Source organism: Calypte anna, chromosome 2, assembly GCF_003957555.1.
Source record: "Calypte anna isolate BGI_N300 chromosome 2, bCalAnn1_v1.p, whole genome shotgun sequence".
Lineage (NCBI taxonomy): Eukaryota > Metazoa > Chordata > Aves > Apodiformes > Trochilidae > Calypte > Calypte anna.
Window position 1 is genome coordinate 93,970,354 of NC_044245.1, and position 20,915 is coordinate 93,991,268.

At 37.5% G+C, this 20,915-nt stretch overlaps 1 long non-coding RNA gene across 1 annotated transcript; it reads right to left on the minus strand.

The window, feature by feature from the left end:
• Positions 1-2,508: 2,508 nt before the first annotated feature.
• Positions 2,509-15,887, minus strand: LOC115597933. The gene is made up of 4 exons (XR_003987268.1): positions 15,877-15,887; positions 14,386-14,396; positions 10,765-10,770; positions 2,509-2,584 (listed from the first exon to the last, which is right to left on the minus strand). It is a non-coding gene; the product is annotated as an uncharacterized LOC115597933 (long non-coding RNA).
• Between the last annotated feature and the right edge of the window lie 5,028 nt (positions 15,888-20,915).

Here is a 20,915-nt window from a genome sequence, read left to right on the forward strand (position 1 = left end):
CCAAATAAAATAAAGAAAAAAAGTAAAAAACAACTTGCAGAAATAATGCAGTGGAAATGAATCAGTTTTTTTGCCTCTGAGAGCATAGATATCATCTGCTTAAAGTATAATATTTTAATATTCCTTATGGCTGTGACAGTCTTTATAGTTACATTTACTTGAGACAGTTTTGTGAAGCTCTTGTATGAAGTACTTAGAGAGTAATACTCTACTTTTCTGATACCTGATATTTTTAATTTTTTTAATGCAGAGTTGCATTTCCAGTTACTCACTATGGTAGAAGAGTAATTTATTCAGTTGGCAACATCTGAGTGGTAGGGGCAAGTTTGTTATCTCTTCAGAATAGTGGAAAACTCATTTAGGGTAAAGACCATGTGTAATTTAGCCATGAATCATCTCTTTAGAACATGAATTCTATGCCAGTATGTCCGGTTTACATCACACTGTCAAAGAGGATCAGGATTTCTCTTTCTTCAATCTGCTAGATTATACTTAAAATGTGTTGTCTGCTTCAGAGTTTAGAATAAGTAGTATTCAATTTCCAAATAAATTAATTTAAGTTTTAGGAAGGCTATGTGTGAATTAAAGAGTGAGCTGACTGTCTGCCATGATAGCTGCTTTTTTTCCTGCTTGAATCTAGTAACTAGTTTTCATTAATTTCTTACTCTAGGTAGAAGCAAATTAATTCTTCAGACAGTTTTGTCTTTCTTGCTATGTTACTACATGTTCTCTGTAATAGGTCACAAATAGCTTTATATTCAGTATCCAACTGTTATTAATTAAAGAGCAGTGTATTTCCAGTGTAGCAAACTGCTAATGAGTCCCTCTAAAGTGTTAAGATAATTATGATTACCTGAAGATAGGATTCATTGGATTTTTTTTTCCTTACAAATACAAGGACTATAGCAGTACACTACATATACCCATGCTAATGACACAAATCATAGAATCATAGAATGCCAGGTTGGAAGGGGCCTCATCTGGCCTAATCTTTATTGGTAGGAACATGGTTCAGATGCACCAGCACCTTGTCAAATGGAGTCTTAAAGTGTCCAGTGTTGGGGAATCCACCACTTACTTGATGAAAATATCCTGAAGTCTGACTGTTCTCATCATAAAAAATTTTCTTTCTGTGCCTAGTAGGTATCTCTCCAGGAGTAATTTGCACCCATAACCCCAGCATCCTGTTGGCTTTTTTTACCCCTGAATCATGCTGTTCTCTCATGTTGAGCCTGTGACTCCTGGTAAAAAGGGGGTCTCCATCTTCTTGGTGACCACCCTTTAAGTACTGGAACATGGCAATAAGCTGTCCCCTAAGCCTTCTTTTCTGAAGGCTGAAGAAACCCAGTTCTCTCAGCCTTTCCATGTGCAGCAGGCTTCCCAGCCCTTTGATCATCTTTGTGATCATCTCTGGACTATCCTTAGCCTATCCACATCATTTTTATCTACAACCAATATTCCTATAATGAATAGTGGTGTATCTTCCCTAGTACCATTCTGCTTTGTATAGTGAAAGATAAGTACAGGCAGTTTCTTCTCCAAGCTTCATTTTGTAGCCGTAGCAATGGTAGCATTAACTAACTCATGGTTTTAGGAACATGCTTTCTGACTTTCAAGACCTCTGAAAAGTTAAAATTCATAACATAGTTTTGTAAAAATGGGTGTGTTATGATCCAATGTAACCTGTAATTCAGATCCCATATGAACAATGTCCAACCACAAAGGGTCGGCGTGCAAGCAGAAAGTTTTATTTGATGAATGAGACAGGCAAAGTGATATAACCTGGTGAAGGTATGGCAAATATATTGCGAGTCAAGAGAGAAAGTGAGGCAGAGAAATTTAGAAAGAGGAAGGGGCAGAGAGACAGAGAAAGAGGGAGACAGAGAGAGAGATTCCCACCCACAGATCCAGTGGTGTTCAGAGATCTTTCTTCTTTGGGGTGGCAGCCCAGTTCCAGGCTAGGCAAAAGTCTGGTGCAAGTTGGTGGGTCAGTGCTAGGCAGTGATGAATGAACACATCAGAATTCCTTATATGCCCTGGAGTTTTCCAGATTCAGACTCCAGGGACATGGCCTCCCCATTAAAAGGACCAGGGCTATTGACTGGCCCTCAGATGTTAGGGGTGGTTTAGCCAGTTTGCCAGGGGTGTCAGCTCACTGCTGGCTCCACCTGGGTGAAAACCTGTAGGGGAACAACATAAGGAGTCTGCTAATCACCAAGGAGTGGGTGTGAGCCACTACACCTGTGCCCAGTTGAGGCAGGGCCCCACGGAGCATGCGCAAGGCCGTGGACCAATAAATAGTGAGTCTCACACCCACCAGGCAGCTCACTCCAGAGCTAGCTTCGAGCGTGGCTGGTTGCGTCCTCAGCAGCAGGCTAATCTCGCAGCAACTCTACGTTAGGCTACATCGCTCGTCTATCCAGCCCGGCGACGCCAACCTCGCTCTCCTCCCGCTACATCTGGTGGAGAATGCAGGCATAGACCCTCGGTCTAAGCCAAACACTTTCGTCAGAGCAAAGACCCGGCGCTAAATCATTCGTAGACAACCTGATTCTGGGTCAGGGTTTCGTACGTAGCAGAGCAGCTCGCCGCCTCTCCCCCGTCGCGTACCGCATGCTCCGTGGGGCCCTGCCTCAACTGGGCACAGGTGTAGTGGCTCACACCCACTCCTTGGTGATTAGCAGACTCCTTATGTTGTTCCCCTACAAAAACCCCACCCGACTTTTTCAGTCATGGTGAGTCTACACCCCAACATTCCTTTTGCCAAATTGTCATTTGAGGTTAAGAAAATCCCACTGAATGGAACCTCATGTGCCCCCATGGCTTAAATGACAAGTTTAAACAATCTCTGGGTGGTGATACCAGGGAGCTCAAGGAGAGGGGAGATGGAACACGGAAGGGAGCAAAGGAGAGAGAAGGTTTAAAGAGAAAATGGAAGAAATGGAAGTGAAAAGTAACAAAATAATCTAATCTTAGAATCATCAGCAATTAGAACTAAGCCAATTCTACAAAACAATATCACTCCATGAATCCAAATATCTTAAGGCAAAAGGTAGATAAGATAGCCACAGGTTCAGCACCTTTACTCCAGCTTCTTCAATTCAGGTGATGGTGATGCATATGATGTGCAGATTCCTTATTCTTCAAATAGTGTCACCTCCAAAGCTAAGTGGTTCTCTAGCATCATCCTTGGGACTTGTTGTACCTCTAAATTTAGTTCTTCAAAAGCATATATTGTTCAGTTGTTCAAAAGATATACTTGACAAATTGATGTCTTTTTGGATAGAGCACTCCAAATTGCCCCCTTCAGGAAATTATTGTTGGCATTATATTCAGTAACATTATTCACTACATGCAATGATCACAAACTTAGCAAGAGTATAGAATAACAATATCAAATAAAAATGGAAAAATGACATAGCAACACAGTTATAACAACAAAAATTCCCCATTAAGAATATTTTCTTCTGTCTCCCAATTGAAAATGTTTAAATTTTGTATTTAGTTTATTTTTATTAGGATACCATTTCTCATGCTTTAATTTCCACAATATCTCAATTCAGGCATTGCTTCTCGTGTCACTTACTGTCTAACAAGGGAGAGGAGCTAAGGGGATCCCCAGCCAAACAGGTTGGTGCATGCTGCAGTCAACACCTGTCCTCTGTCCCTGTCACATGCAACAAGACAAACAGGGCAAGGCTATCAGTGTGATCCCATATAGGTCATCTTGAACTTTTGTCCTATATCTGGGATTTGTCACCCAGTGTGCATAAAGCCAATCACACAGGGCCGAGATATTGGTATTACCAACGTTGTGCAAGGTAGGGTTCTAGGTGTAATTACACAAAGCTAGCACTTCAACATCTGTAACACCAGATGTTAGGTGACAATGAACTTAATCATTATGGATGCTCGGGCACCATCCCAAGTGAACATTTTTGTTAATGATCAGCATCCACTGATCACAAAAATCTGAATTATTCCTGATTGGGGTTTGGTTTGGTTTTGGGTTTGGCTTGGTTTTAGTTTTGTTTTTTGTTTGTTTTTCAAAAATAATAATAAAAAAACCCAACACAAAACAGTAACTAGAAAGTGACAAACAGGAACAAAGAGGGGAAAAGGACCCGCAAAAGTACTGTGTCAGATAACCAATTATAGGAACAATTCTTTCCCTGCTGAAGAAACAAATTATGTTAGCATAAAGACAAACAACAATTGGAGGTGGAGGGAAGAGACGACACACAGCTGGGAGCATTTCCCCAGCAATGTTATCAAGAATTCTAACATAGTTAAGTGCCCAGCTGGCCAGCGTGTCCCCCAGTTTCTCCCATACTTTCCTTTTTTTTTCTTTTTTGTTTTTGTCCCCAGAATATGCTTTTACCAGGATGGTAACAACCCCATAACTTGGCAGAACTTTTTCGTGTTCATGGGCATTTTGGTCTAACCTGAAGAATTTAGAGTCTGTGGGGGAATGCAACATATTCCAACCCTCCACCAGATTCTCGAAAACTTAACCTCTTGGCTTGGGGGTTGTTTCCTTTCTTCAGGGATCTGTATTCCTAATGAGGTTGAATATTTGAGGATCTTCTCAGAAGTGTCCTGTACAGGAGAAATTTCAGACCCTCCAATTACATATCATCCTTCTCCCCCTCAGGAATCAGTAATGCCAGAGCTCTTTAGCTAGTGAAGGAGAATGAATACTTACCACTATTTCCTCCTCCTCTAACTCAGACGGGACCATGTTAACCCCTTGTTTCTCATTCTCTGTGAGCCTCCTCATCCACATCCAGCCTCTGCCCCTGAGATTGCTGTAGGGGGTAGAGGCAAGTGGTTTCCCTGAGGCTCAGTGGTGGGGGTCTTCTGGACTACCCAGGTAAATCAGGTGTTTATCCTCTGAGTTCTTTTTCTTTTCACTCATGTAGGGGAACCTTCATTGTGTGATGAACTCCTGGAAGATTTTAGTCATTTGTCCACCCATTAATTCCTATAGGATAGCCTTTTGGATCCCCTCCATCCACAATTACCTCCTGCTGGGCCTGTCTCCACCTGTTTGTATTTGCTACACCCCTTTGCATTTTTCCTTCATCACTACAGGGCCACACTTCTGCCCAGAGTTTATGAGCTCTTGGGCTACCTTCCCCCATGTCCATACTTTTTGTTCATGGGACCAGCAGTTGGCAGACAATGCTGCCAACAACCTACTGTGAGAATTAATATTCTTGATTCTACTTTGTAGCTGAATTCCAAATGTTTTTTAACAAGTCAGGGCGTGCCTTTATCAAAAGGGGCAGTCTTTCAGGATCCATTGGTAGTAGTGTAGAACTGTGCTATCTGATATTAGTAGTATCTGACTTCTCAACAAATTATGTCAAATAACGGAAATTCATATCTGCCAGAAGGCAACAGACTTTGTAAAAAATGGAAGCATTGTGCCACCTTGATACTGAGTCTAACAATATTATCTTCCATGATATCTTTCTAAATAAGTAAGAAGAAACTACTTTGTACATGATTGAGGAGAACAATTCTGATGTAGCATTCATATTTATCAGTAGTTCACAGCTAGAAAGGAAGGAGGAACTGGACAGGATATCAGAAGGATCTGTGCTTCATTCAATTCTGCTGAGTGTTCCATCAGCCAGGATGAAATAGTAGAGAACATATTTTTTTTAATTGATAGGATTAATTGTAAGCAAGATGGAGAAGAGAACCTGTATTATAAATGTTCTTAAACAAGAGGAATTAATTTTAAATAGTTAGATTAAATTCAATAAGGTCAATACTCAGAAATAATGAATTGCACAAATATAGACTGTAACCAAAAGTAACCAAAATCAGTATATAAGTACCTACAGTCTGCATCCACAAGGACAGCAGTTGTATTTTGCTATCTTCAGTTTCTTCTGAATCCTAGTGTATTGCTGCATTTTTTTAAAGCTGTCTGGTAAGGAATAAATAAGAGGTGATATAGCTGACTTTTCTATAAATGGCTTAGGAAAGAAAAGTTGTTTTTTATGTTTTTTGTTTGTTTTGTTTATCTGACTGTTTTCACAACTTTAACTTTTTATTCAGTATCTCATAAAAATATTGTGGAATTCTTTTCATCAGGAGTTAATAGCATTTTTCTATGTATAAGCTATTTTCATAAATATGTATGCTGTCTTCTTAGCACCCTAATTTAGTTCCATATGACAGTCGAAATCTGTTGGCATTATTAATGAGTCATTTTCTTTTAAGAAAGGAGATGTTTGAAATTGACTAAAATAAAGTAATTTCAACATTAAATGGTATGAGCAGCACTGAGCATAGTCCTTTGGACTGTCCTGAAGAGACTCCCACTGTAATTAATAACTTTTCCCTTTCCAATTAGCTTATTCTTTGAAAGTACTTTTCATATTCTTCCTTCTTTCCTCTATATGGGGTTACAAAGTGATTTACTGTGAAAATATTCCTGCCATCCTCTATGATAGAAAAGCATATTTTACTAAAATTTTTATTTGAAGATATGTTGTATTCTCTCCAAAGAGTGCTTTATATTACAATAGTTCCACAATGGAATCATTAAACTTAGAACAAGATACCATTTTGAAAGACATAGCATATAGCTTTAGTCTGTAAATGTGGAAGCATTTCCTTCTGTTTGACTGCAGAGGTATCCTAAAGTGACCAAATGCTGAACTTGAGCATTTCTATCAAGTGCTTAAATTAAATGGAATGAATCTAGATCAGAATATGACTTTGATAATCTCTGAAATGCTCACACTATAAACAGATAAAGGAATGACGAGTATCTGTGTACTACCTGCAATTCAGACAGAAATTAGAACCCAGACCTGCTTTAAAAATAGAGACATCTAGCATATAATTTATTATTTAATGTATTTTCTTTACTGATACTTAAATAAGCCATGTAAAAGAACTATTTTTTTTCTAATTAAGGAATATAAAAATATATTGAATAAATATTTAAATTGAATAAATATATGAAAACCCACTTCTCTTCCCTCATTTTTTTTTCCTAATAAAAAACCCCAAACTTAATGAAAGTTAAGATGGAAGCAAAGAGAACTATGAAGGCTACACATACCATCTGTTTACTTTTTTTTAATGACACATAAACTATATGGTCTCTTTCGCTAGTATTTGAATAAACCAGCATTTTTCTGCAACAAGATGCAACAGCAAGTGAAATCGATTCAGTGGAGAACATCTGGTTGACAATATTTGCTGTATCTAAATTAATTTCTCTCCTGCTATTCCAACTGTCCTTTATTTTGCAGGCTGTTTTCTTCTTTCTTCTCTCACCTTTTGCACCTAATGTTTACACATGCATCAGCTTTTCTTGGCATCTGAAGAAAATCATTCAAAGGGAAGGTTCTTCCTTACTGAAAACTTTTGCACTCAAGCAGGAAAACAAGTTTTTAATCGCAGTCCCATGTAGCCTAAATTAGAGGTAGATAGTAGTTTTAATAGATCTTTTAGAAATATTCATAGATGTAATCAACATGTTAAGCTCTTTTAAGACCTTTAATTGACTTCATTTTTTATGGCAAATATTTGAAAGAGCTGTTTTCTATCTTTAAAATATTTGTGAGCTGGTTTTCAGTGTCAATATACTGGTTCTAATTCCCACATGAATTTTAAAGAAAATAAATATCAGACAGAACATAATGACACACTGCTCTGGGCAGACTTAAAGAGAAAGGAAGATGTGTATCAGTTAAGAAGCAAGACCTGTAGATGAACTGTGTTTTGCTAACTATTGGGCTGATTTCTTTGAAGAAAGATGACTGACTTCTGACTTAACTCATGGTTATTTATACAGGCACAGTGTCAGCTTTCTGGATGCAGAATGGCAATATTTGTTTCAAGGCTTACAATGTGGGAGAGTTGAGGAAAAATATTGTTTATTGGAATGTTTTATATCTTCTAGGTCCAAGTTACAGTGAACTTGAGTTATCCAACTGAATATGAAATGTATTATAGTAACACCAAGTTTCTTAAGGTGTTTATACACAAAAGCCTAAAGTAGAAGGACAATCATTATCTAGAATGTTGCTAAATAAGTGCGACTATGAAGTAATATTTATAACTGGAAGTTCATGGGATAATACTCATAACTGCAATGTAAAATGGTCTAACTTGCATAAGTGAACAAGAGAGAAAAAGGATACAGGAGGTTAATACTCTTGAAATTAAAATTTGTCAGTAAAATGCATACTGGTTAAATATTTTGGTTACATTTTACAGAAAATTAATACTTGCTGGGGTTTGTGCCTCAGGTTTTCTAGGGTAAAAAAGAATAACAATCATAGGCCACCTTCAGAAGTTCAAATGGAGTCAGATTACTTTTTAAGTGTATATGCTTAATAGCCATGCCTGACAAGCTTGGTCTTACAATGAGTCAGATAGCTTCCTTAATTTTATATATGATGACTTGGTAGTCAAAGAAAGTGAAAATCTCATCAAAAACCAAAACTGAGTGAATAACTAAAAGTAAACAGTTACTATGTGTATGCCTTTATACTCACTGGTAGGAGATAACCCTAGTTCACATGGCTGCATAGAATTTTGTAGGTACAATGTAGAAAATAAATGTGGTATGAAGTTGACATATCCTGCCTCCTGTGAGGAGTGTTCTTTCTTATCACATGCTGGAAGCTGATGCTAGTAGTACAACAGCAGAACACTGTCGAGCTGCGTATCCCTTCCTGTAGGAAGTGGCAGCTCTGCTGCTGATGCCTTCCTTGTGGCACACCCTTGCCACATTTCCACTAGTAACTCAGTCTTGTAACTCATTGTAACATGTTTTCTATCTTTTTTTCAGTGAGAAAGTATATTTTTAGATATTTGAAAAACTGGGAGCTGGAAGTGTTTATAATATTTACTCATTCACTGGCATAGATAATACATTTCACAAGTGCTTCAAGGATCGATGCAAGTGCTGTTGTTGATGATCTAGAAGAGAATTAATCTCACTCTGTTGAAATTTGCTTTACTAGCCCTAGGGAAGAAATGCTGTGACCACCAGTTAGGATACTGGCAGAAAATAATAAAAGGAGATTCATCTTGGAAAAAGGTGGGCCACTGTATCTGGGGACTAGTAATAAAAATATCAGTTATTCATTGGAAATAACATGATGTCAGTATCACACAGAGAAACGTAATTGTACCCTGAGCAGCAAATGAAATTTTTGCATTCCACTTTACTTCCAGTCATCCTATGCTTTAGATTTTGCTATCATCAGGACAAAAACTTGGAAGGTATCTCCTCCTCAGTTAAAAAAATGGAAAAGAATATCGCATTGAACTATGGATTTGAAATACGCCGTTTTATGACCCAATTTACAACCCCTATTTATTAAGATACTATGTACCACCAAAATCAAATCAGGTGAATATTCCAATTTACAGAAATGAGCCTATATCTTTCTACTTTAGTACTAAATGAAAAATAAAATCTGAGGACAAGCAAAGGATGTTCCGAAATGGGAGATACATCTTATTACAACTATGGTTTCTTCTGACAGGTTACTGATCTAGAGAGAACTATAGGGTACAAACGTTTTCAAACCTTTGAAAAGCATTGAAAGCAAGAAATCTCTCAACAAACTAGTTTCTTCCTTTACTCATTAATGTAAATCACTAAAATAAAATTAAATAAAATTAGAACAAACAAGCAAACAACACACAAAGAACTTCTGAAGTAACCTCTTCATAAGTTTCAAGAGCAAAGAGGAATATTCCCGACACTAGTTATACTTCAGGAAAACTTATCTTCCTTTCCCCTGCCCGAATCCATGTACCTTTGCAGCTAAAAGAAGAGCATGAAGAATTTCTCCAGAGCATGAATCAGCTGAAATCTGTACCTTCGTGTATTCTGGGATGTATTCTGGACTCTGTGTACTGAAACACACATACCATACACACACACTTCCAAATATATATACTCTGACAGGGTCTTCAAGGTATTTCTGATCAGAGCCTCAGAACATGACTATCCATAAATTTCTTTAGATCACATCCAAAGTAACAAATTAAAAAAATACCAAGTGCATTTGGTGGGTTGACCTTGGCTGGCCACCAAGTGCCCACCAAGCCACTCTATCTTTCCCCCTCCTTTCCACAACAACGGGAGAAAGTACTATGAAAAAGCTCATGAGCTGAGTTAAGGACAAGAAGATCACTTCCTAATTACTGTCATGTGTAAAAGAGATTCAGCTTCAAAAAATTAATACAATTTATTGCCTATCAACCAGAGTAGGATAGTGAGAAATAAAAGTAAATGTAAAAAAACCTTCCCTCTACCCCTCACTTCTTCCCAGGCTGAACCATACCAGTTCTTTTAGCAGTTCTTCTACCTCCACCCCTAGAGAGGCAAAAGGAGATGGGGAGTAGAAGGTGTGGTCAGTTCATTACACACCTTTACCACTCTTTCCCCCTCATATTCTCTCCCTGCTCCAGTGTGAGGTCCCACAAACTTCTCCAATAGGGATCTTCCCTACTGGCTGAATTTCTTAATGGTCTGCTCCAGCATAGATCCATTCCACAGGGTACAGAACTTCGGGAATGGACTGCTCCAGCTTGGCTACCCTACGAGGTCTCTGATCCTGCCATAAAACCTGCTCTGGTGTGCGGTCCTCTCCACAGACCCAAGTTCCTGCCAGAAGCCTGCTCCAGTACTGTCTCTCCACAGGGTACAGCTTGAGGGCAAATCAACCTATTCCAGCATGGAGTCTTCCACAGGCTGAATATTTGCTCCACCTCGGACTTCCGTGGACTGCCAGGGCACAACCTACATGATCTTCAGCATAAACTGTATCATAGAATCATAGAATCGACTGGGTTGGAAGGGACCTCAGAGATCATCAAGTCCAACCCTTGATCCACTACCGTTGCAGTTACTAGACCTTGTCACTAAGTGCCACATCCAGTCTCGTTTTAAATATCTCCAGGGACGGAGAATCCACTACTTCCCGGGGCAGCCCATTCCACCATTCCAATGCCTGATCATCCTCTCCGTAAAGAAATTCTTTCTAATATCCAATCTAAACCTCCCCCGGCACAACTTAAGACCATGTCCTCTTGTCTTGCTGAGAGTTGCCTGGGAAAAGAGACCAACCCCCTACTTGGCTCCAACCTCCTTTCAGGTAGTTGTAGAGAGTGATGAGGTCTCCTCGGAGCTCCCTCTTTTCCAGGCTGAACAGCCCCAGTCTGCTCCTGCATCTGGAGCACCTTCTCCTCCCCAATTCTTCACTGACTTTGGGGTCCACATACTTTTTTCTCTAACATATTCTCACTCCTCTCTCCCAGTTGCTGTTGTGCGGTACTTTTTGCCCCTTCTTAAAGATATTAAATCCTAACGTTGCTGGTGAGCTCAGCCTTGGCCTGTCACAAGATTGTCTTGGAGGTGGCAGGAACTGGTTCTGTCAGACATGGGGGGAGTTTCTAGTGTTTTGTCACAGAGGCCAGACCTTCGTCACCTTCAATACCAAAACCTTTCCATGTAAGTTCAATAAAACTGAATATGATAAGAAGGACCTTTATTTAGGTTATTAAGCCTAATCAACTCTGTCATGGTGCAATCAGGTGCAATCAGTGTGTTTTCAGACTATATAAGATATGTACGTTTTGTGTCTTATCTCAAGTGTCTTACTGCCATAACAATAGGAGATTTCCAATCTGTTTTGTTTAAATCTGTTACATCTCTGTTAATTAGATTCTTTCAGAACGCTGTAGAGAGTAAAACTAAGAACTTAAAAATATGTGGGAAAGTAATTTAGTACACTGACTGCTAGAATCAAAAAAGAGAACCTATGAATCTACTAAACCAAATGAATAAAGAAAATGAAGACTCGTGAACAATTTGGTATTTCAAGAGTGAAAAGGGAACAAAATAATTTTTCTAAAGAACAACAAGAAAACTTGACCACATATAAAATACTGAAATGTTGAAGGAATCTGGGGAAAAAATAAGAAAAAATACCTTACCAGGTGGTGTGATTATGATTTAATAACAGAACCTAAGCTCCAGTTATATTAGTAAGCTGCTATATTAGGGAAGAAAAAAATACGGAAGTAAACTCTTCCACAGTTTTCCAGTCATAATCCCCCCAATTTATTCTATAGATTGAATAATAGAGTATTAAATATACTGATTGATAGAGATTATTAAATAATAGGAGCAGCACTTGTACAGTATCAGCCTTAGTAATGTGATTAAGATGAGTGTTGTTTAAAATAGACACACAGGAAAAATAGAAAGATATTTAAAAAAACAAACCCTACATTTATGTGCTTTCCAATCCTGGATTAGTCAGTGACACCTGAATGTGTCTGTTTTCAATATTTTACCAAGAAGCAATTATAATTTATATGTTTCCTATGTTTACCTTTAAAATTCGTTATTATTGTGTTATGTACTGTGCAAAAATGTATCTATGTGTAGAGATACTTTTCTTTCTATTTTTAAACAAGTCTATGGAAAGAACCACAATATTTTAAACCATTAGGTTTCTTAATTGCTGATATATCATGGTACTTAGTACATGATTTAGAGAAAACATGGTGTTGATTAAAAGTACGTATTTCCCTATGAGAAGAAAACCAGAATATTTTGGATAAAGCAAGACGAAGAAAATTACAGCTGGCAAATTATGAGCTCATTCCAACTCTCATTAAACTAAATGGCCATGGATTGAGCCCAGAATGAAGCTAATCAAAATGAAAGCAAAGTTGATTACAAAGGACTATAATGATATTTTGGTATTAATTTGGGAGGACATTGTAGACAGTTAGACAATAACACTCTGGGCAAAATTTAAAATGTTACAGATTTTGAATATGTCATTTTGAGACTCAGAGCTATAGAAACCTAATTTATATTCCTTGCAGACTAAACTGCATGAAATACATTTTCCTTATTGTCTGTACAACCCCTTGAATATTTGCTGCAGCAGAAAATGCCTTTTTCATAAAAATAAAATATAGGGGTTTTCTGTAATTATTGTGGGTTTTGTTTTCTTTTGGCTAACCCACTTAAGAGGCTCAAGTTAGCAATACTTGACATTTCCAAACAAGATTTAATTACATTTAATAGACCAGTTCTTTCTCTTCATCAAATCCCTGGTTTTGTTGGAAGGGCATGAGGTACACAACTAACATGAACTTGATGTATCCATTTTTCTGTCCCTGTGGTTGCTCTGCACAGCCTGTCCTCCTCCTAAGGCAACTGGAGTCTCCCATATGGCTGATAATCTACATGGCAGCCAGAAACATACTTGAAGGTCAGCCTTACAGCTATATTTTCTTGTTATGCCTCTTTTTCACTTGTCCTTTTACAGTGGTAGAAAGAAGAGCTGTGAGAGACTAAAGTAATTTGCATGTTCTCCATTCCTTCTTCCACTGGTTTGACTGGTGAACTAAGAGCTGCACTAATTTACACTCACAGTCTACATGGCAAAGCAGCAACATTTCAGAGGAAAAACTAGCCTGTGATTAGTTGTAAACTTTACTAAGGTATGAAAAGCCACATCTCATTGCCTGAAGATGTATTAAATAGAGGATTAAACGTACAACAAATATCTGCTTGGTGAACAAAATACCTAAGGAATTTGGAAGACTGAGGATTATGTATAAAACAATAGAAATAAGGTTTGTGATCTGTTTTCACTTCTTCAGGTAGAACATCTCATTCTCCTTTTCCTTTTCAATTTAACCCATCCAGGCAAGAATGAAGTAGGTTATTTCTGCAGCATAAAAATAAAAGATTATACAATTAAATTAAAATTTGAAAAGAGAAAACATAAATTTGAAAAGTTTTATTTCCTCAGGAAAGGAAGAAGCAGCAATCTGAACTTCCACCAGAGTGTAAATTCTCCCATTTTAGCCTCTGGTTTTCTTACATGTTGGGAGAGTCTTAATGGTTTTGGAAGGCGTTAGGACAGCCTGTACTTTAACAGTCAGTCTTTTGGACAAGATAGATAAAGTTCAACTTTCATGATGAAAATAAGTTGAAACTGTAGTGGTTTCAATCAGCCACAGATGGTTTTGGGCAAGGTTAATTAAAAGAGAACCATTTAGAACTGAGAATGTACAGCAAGATACTTTGTCACTAACAGCTAAACATGAAATAAGAAGGGTGGCAGAGTAAATGTTTTCTTAGAATACTTTGAGTTCAAGACAGTTCCCATGAAACTAATTGGGAGCAGGTAAGACACTTTTCAAGGGTAACATCTTCCAGCTTGATTCACCAAAGCGAGTTAAGCAGAAATGTAATTCAAACCTAACAAAACAAGCAAACTCTCAACTGCTTTGTGTGTTTTCTCCATGCTGAATGTATAAGTCATATCTGGGCACTGATCCAGGTAACTAATTTTATGGAACAGAGAAAACCTCTTTTAATCTAGAAGAATTGTAGAGTTTATTTATTTATTCATTTATTTTTAAAATGTGATATTTCTTTTTTGGATACACTTACCAAGAACAATATAGAATAACTGTACTCACAAAGGTTTTAAGGTCATTTTTTTTTTTTGAGACACTGTTGCTTACAACTGAAATGAAAATCCCATCCACAGACTTCCCACAAAGCCTGTGGAAGAACTACAGTTCAATGAGTTTAGAGTAGTTTACTAAGTTCAGTAAAAAAATTATTTATGAATTATTTTCCTGGCTCTTTTGAAAATTATTTTTAAAATTTTGATTAGAACATTTGATCTTATAAAGCTTTTCTTAATTAATCCAATAAAACATATATATTTTCTTCATTATTTACTGAACTGACATGCTTATTATAATTTCTATTAAAAGATTTCTTATTTTTTTCATAAAAGTATCTTACTGTAAATTCATTGCATTACTGTATTTAATTCACCTAGAAATTAGTTTTCTATTTTATGCTTTCAATTTCATGTAGCCACTTGTACTTCTAATATTAATGGACATGTGAGCATTAATAGTTTAAGTGGTTCCTACAAATATTTCACTTGATATCACATGAACTGAGACCATAACCAGAGATAACACAAGTAAATAGAGCAGGATGTATAACAAGACTTAGTGTGCTCTAACCCTATAGTAAATGTACCTTCTATGGCTTTCTAATATTGTGTACTTTTCCCCTGCTTGTATTCAAAGGGCATTATTTGAAGCACTCCTGAGAGTTAGGAACCAGGCATTTCACTGGTATTCAGATCTTTTAGCCTGAGGAAAATGGAGCAATCCTCCTCTTACTTTTTCCATTTTCTCTCTTTTGGTCACAGAGTTTTGAGGTAGTGGGCTTTTTTCCACCATCTTTAGAGGTAAATGTAGTGTTTATTCATGATTTCAGTTTGTCTATTTACCCCTAACAGCTGTTACTACACAAACATTTGGTTCCACTACAGAAATACATTTTTTTTTCACTTTGCTGCTGCCATTGGCCTATGCAAGAAAAGTTTTCTTTCCATTCTGGGTAATTTTTGTTTTTCAAAAGGTGCCTAATATGTTATGTTCATGGACACACTTTTGACGGGACTGATTTGGATTTAGAACAATGATCTGTTATTTCTAAGGTTTTATGACATTGTGGCCCTTATTAAGCCATATAAAGTTGGTTTTATTAGTGCTGCATAAGTTTAAACCTAGTCCTTAAAAAAAAACCAGTGCTTAACCTCTATGAATGTTCTATCAGTATGAAAAATGTGGAAGATTATACCTTTAGAAGTAATTTGAGAATTAAACATTGCGTATAAAATTATTTGATGATTAGGTATCATGGAAGTACAAAATACTATGTCATTTTCTAGCATTAATTTCAATGGCATTTATTTGAATGTGTAATGCCAGTTTCTATTCTCACTGTAGGAAAATATAGTTGCTGATATAAATGGAGACTTGAACTCCAGCTGGGTTGTTCCTGGTTTTAACTCTTCAGAGTTTCCCTCTGCAAGTGGCAGTCAGGAGAAGGATGGAGAGCAAGCAGAATTTTAATGGCTGTTCAGAATTAAAGCTTAGTAACATCAAGCAGACAGGAGCTGCCAGGTCAGCCACATTTCTAAAACAGAACTTGAAAAAGATAAATTCAAAGTGGTCGCATTTAAGCATAGATGTATGTGCTGTAATTTGGAAATAACTCAGGAACTGCCATACAGCCCAGGAACTAAGCTGTCCAATTAACTATTGCTGCAAAAATGATCCAGGATTCAGGATAAGCCCTCAAACACTGGGGTTTTTTTTGGGGGGGGCTTTGGGGGTGGGGGAATTCTTATATGAAAGATCTCTGGGGTAAGAAGCTTTTTTTCATTGCAATGGAAATTTTTTATATGCTTTCTCACAAATCTTGATGTTTTTTCCCTGTTCATGTGTAGGCCTGTTTTTATGAAAGTATGATTAGGCTTAGGGTTCAGCAATTTGACACCTTTATGTGCAGGTCACAACTATGCATATATTCACAATGCACTGGAGGGAAGGTATGTATGCCTTGCTGCCTGACATTCATTCTTTGCACCTTTATAACCCTCTGTTTGAGCTATGTATTATATTCAGGAGGTTTTATTTATATTTATTTTTAACTTTCTGGGAACTATCTTATAGTCCTTCCCAAAACATACCCTCTGACTTAACACTTGCAAGGATTTCAGGAAATTGTATTCTAAAACACAGAATGCCCTTGAAAGAGCAGAGGAGCATCAAAGACATAATTCTTCTCAGTGTATATGGTAAAAGATGCTGTAATTGTAAAGGCAATTCAAATACCACGGAAAAGTGCTGCCCTCTGGTTTGTGGCTTGTTCATAGTTCTCTAGGGCTGTGTTGCTGGCTATTTTGTTCTCTCCTCTTTACTGGCAGCCCCTCTAATAATCTCTTTCTAATAAAAATCTAATTGAAATCTAATTCACCCAGGTAGGTGTCATTAAAATAGATTAGTTTAATCTCTTTGAATGCCAAGAAATTAAAATAAATTACAATATTACACTTTTTTTTCTTTTACATAGAAAATATTTGATCCAGAGTAACTGTTTGATGTAACTACCAGCTATGAAATGAGTATATATATGTGTTATTATATATTCACACAATATATATAGACATACACATACACACACTCAGAACTGGAAGCCATAAAAATTAATTTTACTGCAAAAAGCAAAAGGTGTCTGTCTAACAAATGGATAGGTAAAAAAATCAGATATTATTTGCTTGCCTGCTTGTTTCTATATATTTTGTTTCTGAGTTATATCCCTTGGTCTTAAGAATGTAGGAATACTGGATGATGGAAAAGGTCCATTCAGCTCAGTGTCCCATATTTGACATTGATAGAAAGCAGATTCTTGAGAAAGAGCTTACATTGGAGAAATCATCTGATCATAGTTTCTCCAAATCTACCGGCAATAATGTCTGACTCAAGAACTTCTTAGGCCAGGATTTCCTTAGTGGATCCTTTATAAATGAGCTATCGCAGACATTTTATTATCCTTTTCTACTTTCTGTGAAGTTCCTCTGCTTCTTTTATTTCCTTCCTTTTGTTAAAAAGGATTAGCTCTAAAAGTAAGATGTACCCTGGACTACTAATGTCTGATTAGCTTTTCCTCTGACTGTTCACTTGAGCTTTTTGTGTTAGGTAAATAGCTAACAGTATTGTGTGACTTTAATGTTATCTAAACATTGGCTAATGTTATCTAATTGAAAACAAATTAGAATTACTCTTTCCCAACAAAATAGATGGTTCTGACAGCATTTATAAAATAGAAGATAGTAGTCAGAGCTGTTCTAGTCCTTTACACTCCTTAAACACTGTCATAACCTAAACAGGGTTTCGTTAACATCCTGCAGTATGTTACAGCAGCTCTTGATTCCCAAATCTTAGCTGGTTTCACAAGCCTCAAAAGTGGCTTTAAAGCTAAACGAAGAAGTAAAGTCTTTTTCATTAGATTTCTTCTGTAGCAAATCAGTTTTATCATCAAACAGGGCTTCTTCATTGCTAAGTCTAACCTTGTTTTGGCAGTGTTCTTTTTCTTTTCTCAAATTTAGAACCTAAATTTAGGTAATATCATAAATAGTCTTCACATTTCCTATAACTATTACCTAAAGTCTGCTATAACAGTATGTGTCTGGCTCCTCTCTGGTTGACTTTTAGGAAACTGAATTCAGAGTCTGATGCGGCTCAGCATCCACCTAGAAAAGATGAGAACCAAACAGGAATTATTTGCTTATTAAATAGGAATTTAAGTTAAATTCAGTACTAAGCTTCCTTCAAGGATCAGAGTAAAAATGGACAGGAATATTAATCAGAGCACATAAAAATGGGCCAAATTCCAGGAACTATAATGTCAAACTGAAGTAAAGATATTACATAGCGTTGCTGAAAACTTTGATCCCTTCCTAATGAACTTGAAACAAAAAACTGTTCTTAAAAATGTTTAAATATTTAAAACACTGAGTTATTAGGAGGTTTATAAGAACATCAAGAAGGGAAAATGAGGCAACTTTTAAAGTCAGCATTTAGAATGCCATGGTGGTTTCCTGAGAGCTTGTGTTAGATCCCTGATCCGGAATGGTTTTGACAGGAATTGTATTAGATAAGTCATCTTTCCTCTGTCAGTAATTAGGTTAAAGTGATTGGAAGAACTTACTTTGTGATTGGAAGAACCTACTTTAGGTTCTCAATGAAATGGATAAGAACTTAAATGTTTACTAATGGAAACTGTGTGATTAGATGCTGTAGGTCAATCTGATTGAAACATACTAGTGAGTGAAGGGGATAAGCACAAATTTTTAAGGAGCTACACTATTATTGTGGTTTAGGTGCTGGTGGTACCAACCAGGCCTCTGCTCACCCCCCACCATGGGACTGGGAAGAGAAAATCCACCTTAAGCTTGTTAACAGAGACAAGGACAGGGAGGTTTGTATTCCCCAATTACAGTAATGGCCCAAAACCACACACAGACTCAACTTGGGAATCAAAAATCCCTAATTTTATCTACTAGGAGAAAGAAAAAACATGACAAGATTTTAATACCTTCGCCCCCAACCCCCCTCTTATTCCCAGTCCCAGATGCCTTCCCTGCTGCCTCCCCCTCAGGGCAGGGGGGGTTTAGGGTCAGTTCCCCACACGGTGTTTCTGCCGCTCCTTCTTCCTCAGGGGGAGGACTCCTCACAGCCTTCCCCTGCTCCAACGTGGGGTCCCTCTCATGGCAGAGAGCCCTTCACAACCCCTCCGACATGAGTCCCTCCCACAGGTGCAGTCCCTCAGGCACAGACTGCTCCAGCCTGGGCTGCACACAGAGTCTTGGCTGCTGCGGGAGCAGTCACCTCCCCTGGCACGGGGTCCTACATGGATGCAGATCCACATCTGCCCCTCTCTGTGATCCTGCAGAGGCTGGAGCCCACCACTGACACTTCAAGGTCTATAAATCCACATTTACCCCACCATGGTCTTTCAGGGACTCTTCCATCTTGCTCCTCCATGGGCTTCAGGGGAACAGCCTGCTATCTCACTATGGGCTGAGGAGCAATCCCTGCTTGGGAACCTTTTCTCTCTCCTTCTTCAATGACCTTGATGTCTTTGCCCTGGCATTACTTGCTCTTACTTCCTCCTCTTCCCTGCAGGTCTTTAAAAAATATTTTTGCGGTTTCATTTTCTCTTTCTCCAATATCTTACAGAGGTGCCTCCAGCTTCCCATATCTGCTTGGCCTTGGACAGAGGTGGGACAGGGATCAGAACTGGGGGAGCTTCCAGCATCTTCTCACAGGACTGACTGCTGTGGCCTCCCAGCTTCCAAAACACCACTGAACTAACCCAAGAAATACTTTCAACTTTTAAATATGTAAATTTATTTTATTTGTGTCCATGTATGCTCATACTAAATATGGAGTAGTCTAGTTCGTAATTCCTAGTTTGTCGTTCATTGCTAAGAAAGATGTTTTAGTTCAAACTACATTACAGTTGCCCCAAGTTACATTGTGGATTGTGAACGAGTTGTGCACAAATTATTTTTCTATACTGCTTCCTTTTGGCAATAATTTGGTTTGTTTGATATTTATAATCCTTAAGATTCCTGTCTCTGCCTCATCCTCCAATGTCTTTTCTCAGATGTAAATAAGTTCACAAAGAAGCAATAAATGAAGCACCAAATGAAGAAATAACATTTAGCACTTATTTTACATGTATGACCTATACCTACTGAGAAAGTTCTTAAACAGAATCTTTTATTCTGTACTTGCCACAAGTCCAATGTGGTAAATCAAATTAGGATATTTGTCCAAGTTCATCTTAGCCTTGGAAACAATGCAAACTATAAACTTTCTCTTTAAAATCTACTTATGTTATTTTCTGTCCTGAAATACTCTTTCTCTCCTTCTGCTTCATTGCAGCATATGCTTAACATACTCTTTTAGAGATGTTGCATAAAGAATTTCCTTTCACAGAAGAAATTTTTCAGCCTATTTTTCAGCTTCTTCTATTCAAACTTATTTTGTGTTATACAAATTCTTCAGCAGCAGTAAGTTATACATCCTTTACATCTGAGGAAGTCTGTTATCAACTCTTTTTTTTTTTTTTTTTTTTTTTTGGGGGGGGAGGTTGTCACCGTCAAAGTGGTATAATTTCAAGTCTCTTTCATGAACCCAGTTCTGTTAAATTTTCACTTGTCCTTAAACTGAGTCAATAATCCACTGCAGCTCATCCAGTTTCAAAACCAGAAGCAGTTCTTGCCTCAGGGGCCCTTGTGGCCAGAGATCTCCAGGGTATTGGCTACTGCTTCCCATTGTTGTTAAATGACAAAATGGTTCATCAGGTATTTGTAGTTCTGGGGGGTAGTTTGGAACAGGTTTAATCTTAGTTTGAGACTTCACTGGATGTAAATATTAGTTAATCAAAAGAACTTTAAACAAACAAAACCAAAAAGAAAAATAAAACCATAAAACAACCAACG